The 9,355-nt window shown below is 32.7% G+C and overlaps 1 pseudogene; it reads right to left on the reverse strand.

Moving 5' to 3' along the window:
• Positions 1 to 7,801: 7,801 nt before the first annotated feature.
• On the reverse strand, positions 7,802 to 7,946 carry LOC125619493 (annotated as a pseudogene).
• Positions 7,947 to 9,355: the final 1,409 nt, after the last annotated feature.

Genomic DNA, 9,355 nt, shown 5'->3' on the forward strand with positions numbered 1-9,355 from the left:
TTTATTCCTTAGTCAACATATGCATATTTTTTCCTATTTAAAAGAAATTTCACTTCCATTCTGAAATAATTTTAGGCTCATAAAAAAGATTACAAAGATCAAAGAATTATCATATGTCCTTCACCCAGTTCCTCAAATGTTAATATCTTACAAAAATTGTAGAACAATGATCAGAACCAGAAAATTAACACTTATATAATATTATGAAATAATCTGCTGACCTTATTTAAATTTTGCCAATTGTTCCATTAATGTTCTTTTTCTGGTCCAGGATCCTATATAGGATAAGAGTCTTGCCTTCTTGAACTCTTTAAGTTTTCAATCTGAAACAGTTTGTCTTTCATGCCCTTGACACTTTTATGGAGCATAGTACAATTGTTTTGAAGCATGTTCCCCAATTTAAAAAATTGCATACCAGTAACTTTGTGGTTACTATGCTAAGCTCTGGAGAATTTTAGTTTAAGCTCAGACTTTGCTCCCAAGAGCAAAGGAACAGAGATGTGCAAAATAACAGGTAATTACAATGCAGTGTAATAAATGCTTTAATAGAGGTACATACTGAATATGCAGAGAATATTTGAAATATGTCCTGCAGAAGCCGGAAAGACTTGGAAGAGATGACATCTAAACTAAGAGCAGAAGTATGAGGACGGGTAAGCCCTAGAGAGAAGAGTATTCCAGGCAAAAATTTAATCCATCAAGTATAGCAGAATAGGGCAGTCATTTTAAGGAATAACCTAAATACTCGTTATAAAAATCTTTATAATCAGGACCACATTTGAACATGTTGAAGAAATCTGCTTTGACCTTTTCTGTCTTGTCAGAATTCATTTAAAAACCCTTGACATTCCGACGTTCATCCTTGTACTTTGGCAATTTCAGAAGTTCCGTTGATAAAATTGACTTTAAGAAGCACAAAAAATATGAAGCTAAAGAAGAAAAAAAAAAGATTTTTTATTGAGATGAATTAATACAAGTAAATTCTGAAGTACATGAGCCTCTGAAGGGAATGATTAAGGGTGGTATAAAAGGAAATTAATTTATCTGAGGGACTGTGTTCTTGGTCATTGCCAAGAAGCAATCATATAAATGTCATCATAAAGTTAGAGAAAATCATGCAATTGTGTAACCTTTTTGTATCTTGTAATATTCAACGGGAATAGTCTCCATTTGGACACAATGGCTATAATAGGTTGTATAAAAGGTAGTTGGTCACACTCATTTAAAGCTGGGAATCTACAAGTTGACCTATGAACTGCTCAGGTTCAAATGTTTTCAGTTAGGAAACTTTGAGTAAGTTTCTTGGGGGCTGGAGTTGTGGCTTAATGGTGGAGCGCTTGCCTCACACGTGTGAGGCACTGGGTTCAAATCCTTAGCACTACATAAAAATAAATAAATAAAATAAAGGTATAAAATACACAAACAAACAAAAAAGATTCTTGACTGTGACTTAGAAACAAATTAAGAATGGGACTATAGGTAAGTTCTATACTTGGGGTAAGCAATTTCTTCTTCCTTTTCCTTTTCCTTTTCTTCCTTCTTTACCTTTTGTTCTTTATTTTCTCTTCTGGTAATAGCCTTTTCCTGCCTTCCCCCACCTGCCAAAATTGACCAATCATAATCCTTTGTGTCTTTGGCCACAAAAATTGGCTTGAAGAATTGGAACAATACTTCAGCAGGGCCAATCAGAGACTTTTCAATCTGTATCAGGAAAGATAAGCCCTATTCCTCTCTAGTTGTGAGGTTAAATGGGTAGAAGTCTGGAAGCTCTGAGTAGCCATGCATGCCCACTGTTTCCAACAAAATCTGCTGGGCTGGGGCTGGGGCTCAGCAGTAGAGCACTTGCCTAGCATGTGTGAGGCCCTGGGTTCGATCCTCAGCACCACATAAAAATAAATAAATAAATAAATAAATAAATAAATAAATAAATAAATAAATAAATGTATTGTGTTTAACTACAACTAAAAAATACATTAAAAAAAAAAAGATCTGTCGCAGATGTAGACAAACAGAAGTTAAGGAAAAGCTCTAATTGTCATGGGCTCAACCATTCTTCATTTACATTTCTTTTTTCTGTATTTTTCAACAGCTTTATTAGGATACAATTCACTTAATCATGTAGTGCACTCATTACAAGGGAAGAATTCAATAGTTTTTAGTATATGAACAGTATCATGGAACCATCACTGCAGTCAGTTTTAGGATATTTTCACAGGCCCCAAAAGAACTCTCAATTAGTAGTCCTCACTTCTCCCTCACCTCCCCAGCTCTCAGCAGCCACAAATTTACATTCTGTTTCAGTATAAATTTGCTTATCCTTAACATTGTATCTGATCTTTCATGACTGGCTTCTTTCACTGTAGCATAATAGTTTCAATATTCATCCATCATGTAGCATGTATCAGTACTGTATTCCTTTTTTATGGCTTAATATGTCATAATATGAAGGACAGTTGGATTGATATCACTTTTTAGCTATTCTGTATATGCTTTTGTGAACATCTGTATACAAGTTTTTACAGAGATGTGTTCTTATTTATCTTGGAGATACACCTCACAGTGGAATTGCAGGGTCATATTGCTGCCAACGTTTACTTTTTGAGGTACCGTCACACTCTTTTCCAGTGGGGCTGCACCCTTTTACATTTCATCCCCCCAAACACTTGTCATTGTCTGTTTTTGGATTGTATTTAGCCATCCTAGTGAGTGTAAAGGGCTATCACATTTTGGTTGAACATCTTTTCAGTTGTTTATTTGCCAGTTTTATGTCATTTTTAGAAAGTATTTATTCAGATCATTTGCCTATATTTAAACTGGTCATTTTAAAATTAGTAGATTATACTCTTTAGAACAGTTTTAGATTTATAGAAGAAAAGAGTAGTTTTAAAAATCATTTTACTATTATTGAGTTGTAAGAATTATAGATTCTAGATTCTAGTAACTTATCCGTTTAGTCATGATTTACAAATATTTCCTCTCATGTTGTGGGTTATTTTGCTCACTTTCTTGATGTTCTCTCTTGAAGTATTATTTTAAATTCTGATGTTAAATTTGTTTTTTCCCCCATAGTTGTTTATGCTTTTACTTCCATATAGTCCTGGGTCACAAAGATTTATTTCTACATTTTCTTCAAGGATCTAATTGTTTTAGTTCCTACACTTAGCTCCGTGATCCACTTAAGAGTTAATTTTTGTGTACAGAATGAGAAAAGAATCATTCTTTGGCATGTGATTACCAGTTGTCTTAGACTATTTGTTGAAAAGACTGTTCTTTCCCTATGAATTGTCTTGGCATTCTAGTAAAAAATTGGGCTAGATGGGTAAGTCAGGGTTAGAGCGTTTGCATAGCATGCCCAAATTGGGTTGGGTTTGATCCCTCCTTCTTCCAAATCAAGTGACTACAAATCTCTGGACTCTCAGTTTTATTCTTTGTGACTTATGTGTTTATCCTTATGCATATTTCTTTTGGCCCATTGTTTCACCCATTTCTGTTGGTTATCATAGATTTTATTATACATATATAAACAAAGCCTAAAGTTACACAGTATCTTATCTTAATCTCCCTTTGAATAACACAGTCATTTAAACTATTTAACTTGTATCATATCCTCTTCCCTTCTAACATGCAATTATAGAATATTATAGTTTTGTCTTTTTTATTTTCTATCCTTATAATTTAGACATTATTATTACTATTGTTATTATTTAAACAGACAGTAATTCTAGACATCATTATCATTTTGTTTCTTCATAGTCCTTTTCAAATATCAGCTAATACTTTTTGAGTAATTTTTATTCCTATGGAAGTGCCTCCTCTCATTACTTCAGTTTTTTTCTTGAAAGACAATTTTTCAGGATACAAATATTTCAGGGTACACAATTTAAATTGAGATTGTTTTCTTTCTCAGTGTTTGAGAGAAATATTATCATTTGGCTTTCATCTTTGGTATTGAGAAACCTATCAGTTTGTCATTCCTTTGTATTTTCTATTTTCTTCTACTAATTTTAAGGTTCTTGTCTCTCCTATTTTGCATTTTATACATGATGTGTCCAAGCTGAAGTTTTTTAAATTTTTACTTCAATTCCAGAAAAATTCTAGCCACTATTTCTCCAAAAAATTCTCTCTACTTCTCTTTTAATCTCTTCTCTGGGACTCCAATTAAATACTGAGACACATATTACATGATATCCAAAAATAATTGAAGTAAGGCTTAAATATGAAAGGCAATTTAAATAAAGGAGAATATTTGTATGACTTCAGGACTAGGAAGGATTTCTTGAACAAAATATAATAGAATAACGTAGAGGACAATAGTAATGAATCTGATTATGTTAAGGTTAGCATCTGTAAAAAATAGCATTAGACATGTAAAAAGTTTTTTACTTGTTGGCTTGAATTCAAATATATGCATCAATTATTGAATTATTCTTCTGCATCTTCAAATTACCCTCTTGGTCAGTAGAAATCCCTTCAAATTAGCTCTTGATCATCGTTGATGCAATTCTAACAATTTTTATAGTTTTCTCACTTCCTGTTATGACATTATAAACTCAGCCCATATATTTCCTATTTCAGATCCAGAGTTGGCCATTTATTCAAATATTCATGGTTTGTTTAGTGAAAAGTAGAATTTGAAGCCCACAATTGGTTTCCCTTTGTAATATTGTGGGGAACCAACTTATGATATTGAAAACTGTTAAAGGGAAGCGGCATTTATTTTACTTTCCGGTATGAAATGTACCTCGGGGTCCCAATAGCTCACCAGAGAAAGGTATGTTTTTTTTTCTTTCCACATTTTTTTTATTGGTGCATTATAGTTGTACATAATTATGGGATTTTTGTTACATATTTGTACATGAATACAAAAAAACAATATAATTTGGCTAATATCACTTCCCAGTTCTTCCCCTCCTTTCCTCCCTTCCACCCCCTTGTCCTTCTCTACTGATCTCTCTTTGATTTTCATGAGATTCCTCCCTGCCTACCACTTTCCCTTTTTTCCCTCTAGTTTCCGCATACGAGAGAAAACATGTCACCCTTGAACTTCTGAGTTTGGCTTATTTCACTTAACATAATGGTCTCTAGTTCCATCCATTTTCCTGCAAAGGACATAATTTCATTTTCTTTATGGCTGAATAAAACTCCATTATATTTATATATCACATTTTCTTTATCCATTCATACATTGATGAATACATAGGCTGATTCCACAGTTTGGCTATTGTGAATTGTGCTGCTATAAACATAGGTATGCATGCATCATTATAGTATGATGACTTCAATTCTTTAGGATAAATATTGAAGAGTGGTATTGCTGAGTCATATGGTGGTTCCATGCCTAGCCTTTTGAGGAACATCCTTACTGATTTTCATAGTGGTTATACTAATTTACATTCCCACCAACAATGTAAAAGTGTTCCTTTTTCTCCATATCCTCCTCAGCATTTATTATTGTTTTAGTCTTGATGACTGCCATTCTGACTTGTGTAAGATGAAATTTCAGTGTGGGTTTTGAATTGCTTTGAGGAAGGTATTTTTAAAAAGTTTTTTTTTTTTTTGTACCAGGGATTGAACCCAAGGATGCTAAACCACTGAGCCACATCCCTAACCTGTTTTTAATATTTTATTTTATTTTTTCTTTTTATCAGGTACTTGAATTTTCTTTTTTTTAACTTTGAAAAAAATTGTTCTAATTAGTTATACATGACAGTAGAATACATTTTGATGCATCATACATAAATGGAGTATAACGTCTCATTTTTCTGGTTGTTCATAATATAGTATTACATAGGTCATGTAATCATACATGTACATGGGGTAATAATGTCCGATTCATTCTACTATCATTCCTACCTCCATTCCCCCTCCCTCCCCCTATTTTATTTTGAGACAGGGTTTTGATAAGTTGCTGAGGCTGGCTTTGAACTCTCGATCCTCCTGCCTTAGCCTCCTGAGCCACTGGGATTATAGATATGCACCACTGCACCCAAAGTAAAGATTTTTAAAAAAATATTCTTAGTTGTAGATAGACACAATAACTTTAATATATATATATATATATATATATATATATATATCTGTCTCTTATACACATCTNTATATATATATATATATATATATATATATATATATATATATATATATATTTAATGTAGTGCTAAGGATCAAACCCAATGCCTCATACGTATAAGGCAAGTGCTCTACCACTGAGCTATAACCCCAGCCCTCAAAGTAAAGATTTTTTAATAGAAGTATTCCAGCTGACAAATGAAGGTGAACTGATAACATCTTGGAGCCCTAATGAATGAATGGACCCAGGCAGTGAACATTAATGGTTGCTAGCATTTAAAAACAGAGTGTTCTTGATGATCTATACTACACCATTGATGAAGTTATATATATTTATTTATTTTTAGTTCAGTGGAATTTGTTTTTTCCACATTTTTATTGGTGCATTATAGTTTTACATGATGGGATTTGTTGTTCATATTAATGCATGCACACAATATAACAATAAAATTTGGCCAACATCACATCCTACAATTTCGTCCATTAATGAAGTAATCTTGCCAAGATATTTATCATTGAATCTATCCAAACATTTCAATTTAACTGCTAGTTCATTGAAAACACGGGGAACAGAGGAACATGATATTCTATATCACATAGATCAAATAGCAGAATTTCAACTTCAGGGACCCTACAAGACAAAACCTTGGCTTCATTAACAGTAAAGAAAATATTTCAAAAAATAAAAAAGAGGGCTGAGGCTGTAGTTCAGTGGTAAAGTGCTTGCCTTGTATGTGTGAGGTACTGAGTTCAATCCTCAGGACCACATAAAATAAATAAAGAGATGTGCGTTCATCTACAACTAAATAAACATTTAACCAAAACAAATAAATAAATTAAAAAAGAAGGGGAGAGAAAATGAGAGGACCTATAGATTAAAATGTACTTAAGAGATATATCAGCTAATTTTAGTGATAATTGAATATTGATTATTGAATATTGATAGTAATTGGCCATGCATTATTGACTCAAATTATAAAAGCATTTATAAAGCAACTGGAGAAATTTGAACAATGAATAGATAATTTGATGATACTAAGCCATTATTATTATTATTATTATTATTATTATTATGTGTGTGTTTTTAAACATATTACTGGGTTGGTAATGGTATTACAGTTCTAGTTTTATGAAGAGTTCTTTTGGTCAGAGAATTATACTAAAATATCTACATAGGATAAAAAAATATACCCATAGCCTAAATAAATATTGTATTAACCAGTTAAATGGTGTTGAAAATTTAATAGCAGAAACATAAAAATAAACTACACCTATCAGTTTACTCTAGAAGTCTGCACAAACTGTCTTTATCCCCCACCCACTCCTTGTAATGTACTATGTTTTACCTTCTTAGAATCTTTAGCTGGTTCAATGAAACTGTAGGAGGCTAGACTATTCCCTCTGGGGATAGAAGTTTCTAAGTTCCCTATCTTGATTATATTTGATGTTACATATAAAAAATAATAAAATAAAATAAAATATCTACATAGGAAATGATATGGTAACTGAGAATTTTCCTCTAAATAACATAATATAGTGGGATACAGAATGGTAGAGTAGATGAAAGAAGATTGACATGAGCTGAATGATGGGTACATTGGGGTTTATTAAATTATTTGTTCTATTTTGTATATGCTTGAGTATTTCCATAATAAGACTTTTTAAAGTGAAAATACAATATACCACTTGGGACATTTGATATACTAGCTATATCCAATGTCTTTTTTCCCCCCAGGGGAAAGCTGAATGCAGTCCCCTACTACCACAAATTATGCGGTCAAGTTTCCCACATTTGAGGAAATTGCAGGGATCAGCACATCTGGAGTGCAATGGATAAGCCACTGGGAAAAACACCTTCACCCCTGCCAGGTAAGTGTGATACAGTCAATATCTTAAACCAAAAAAGTTAATATCAAGTATGTATGTATGTGTATGTGTATACATATATGAAAGTTCTTCATATCAGTAAGAAAAAGGCCAGAAACCCAATTTAAAAATTGGGCAAAAGGATAGGAATAGGCAATTGTTAGAAGAAGCTTTAATGATTATGAAATATATTAAAAGATATTCAGCTTTAATGTCATTTAAGAGTATGCGAATTAAAATCACATTGAGATATCTTTGTTTAACTATTATTTTGCCAAACATTAAAAATGCCTGATGACACACATGTTGTAGAAAAACGGGAACTGTCCTTCACTGTGATAGGAATTAAACATTTCATATCCCCTTTGGAGACAAACTGGCAATATGTAGTAAGTCTGAAAATTTGCATAGCTCTCTGCAATAAAAAATTTCAAGACACTTGCCTTCTGTAAAGATGGGATGCAGGTGTTTAACCTGGTGTGCCAAACAGATGCACCAACTCCAAACTTTGAATCTGAAGATGATATTAAAAAGTAGGAACAAGCCGAGCACCTGCAGTGCAGGTGGCAGCAGTGAAGGCACTTGGGAACAGTTTCTGGAGGTAGCAATAACCATATCCCCAGAAACAGCAGCAGCATTCAGCATATACCACTTCAGAAATAGAAGCTGCAGGATTTGTGCTGGTAAGCCATGCAGCATTATCCTCATTAGATCAATTCCACAGTATGGTATCAGCTGGTGCACCTTCTGAGTTGATTCTTAAGCCCTTTCTGAGATTCTGTAAGCTATAATATCATTTAAACACTATGTTTCTTGTTGAAGTGATGTATAATAGCTTTCTGTTGTTTATATATTATATATATTAAGAATCTTGCTGATGTGGAAAGCAATTTGGTAATATCTATTAAAATTGCAGATATGTGTATCTTACAACTTAGCAATTCCCCTGTTGCATATATACTTTAGAGCAGCATCGTCCACTAGAAATTTCTCTGATGATGGCAATGGCAACAATGTGCTAGCTACTAGCTACATGTAGCTACTAGACACTTGTAGTGTGGCTAGGGTAACTGAGGAATTAAAAATTTAATTAAATCAACTAATTGCTCAAGTTGATTTTAATTAATTTAAATTTAAGCAGCCACATGTAGTTAGTGGATACTTTGTTGAACAATGCAACTCTAGCAAAATTCTTGCTTCTGGGTACCAAATACTCATTGCAGCAATATTTGTGATAATAAAAAATCAGAAAAAAACTGTATTCCTACAAATAAATATCATAAAGCACTGTAAATGAAAGAATTGAGTTTATGTTACTTAAACTCAGTATATTATCAACATAATAAGTTTAAAAGACACAGTTTGGAGAGAAAGCATAAGCTGCTCTTTTTTTTTTTTTTTTAAAGAGAGAGTGAGAGAG

The sequence above is a fragment of the Marmota marmota genome, unplaced genomic scaffold (assembly GCF_001458135.2).
Source record: "Marmota marmota marmota unplaced genomic scaffold, marMar, whole genome shotgun sequence".
In the NCBI taxonomy this organism is placed as follows: Eukaryota; Metazoa; Chordata; class Mammalia; order Rodentia; family Sciuridae; genus Marmota; species Marmota marmota.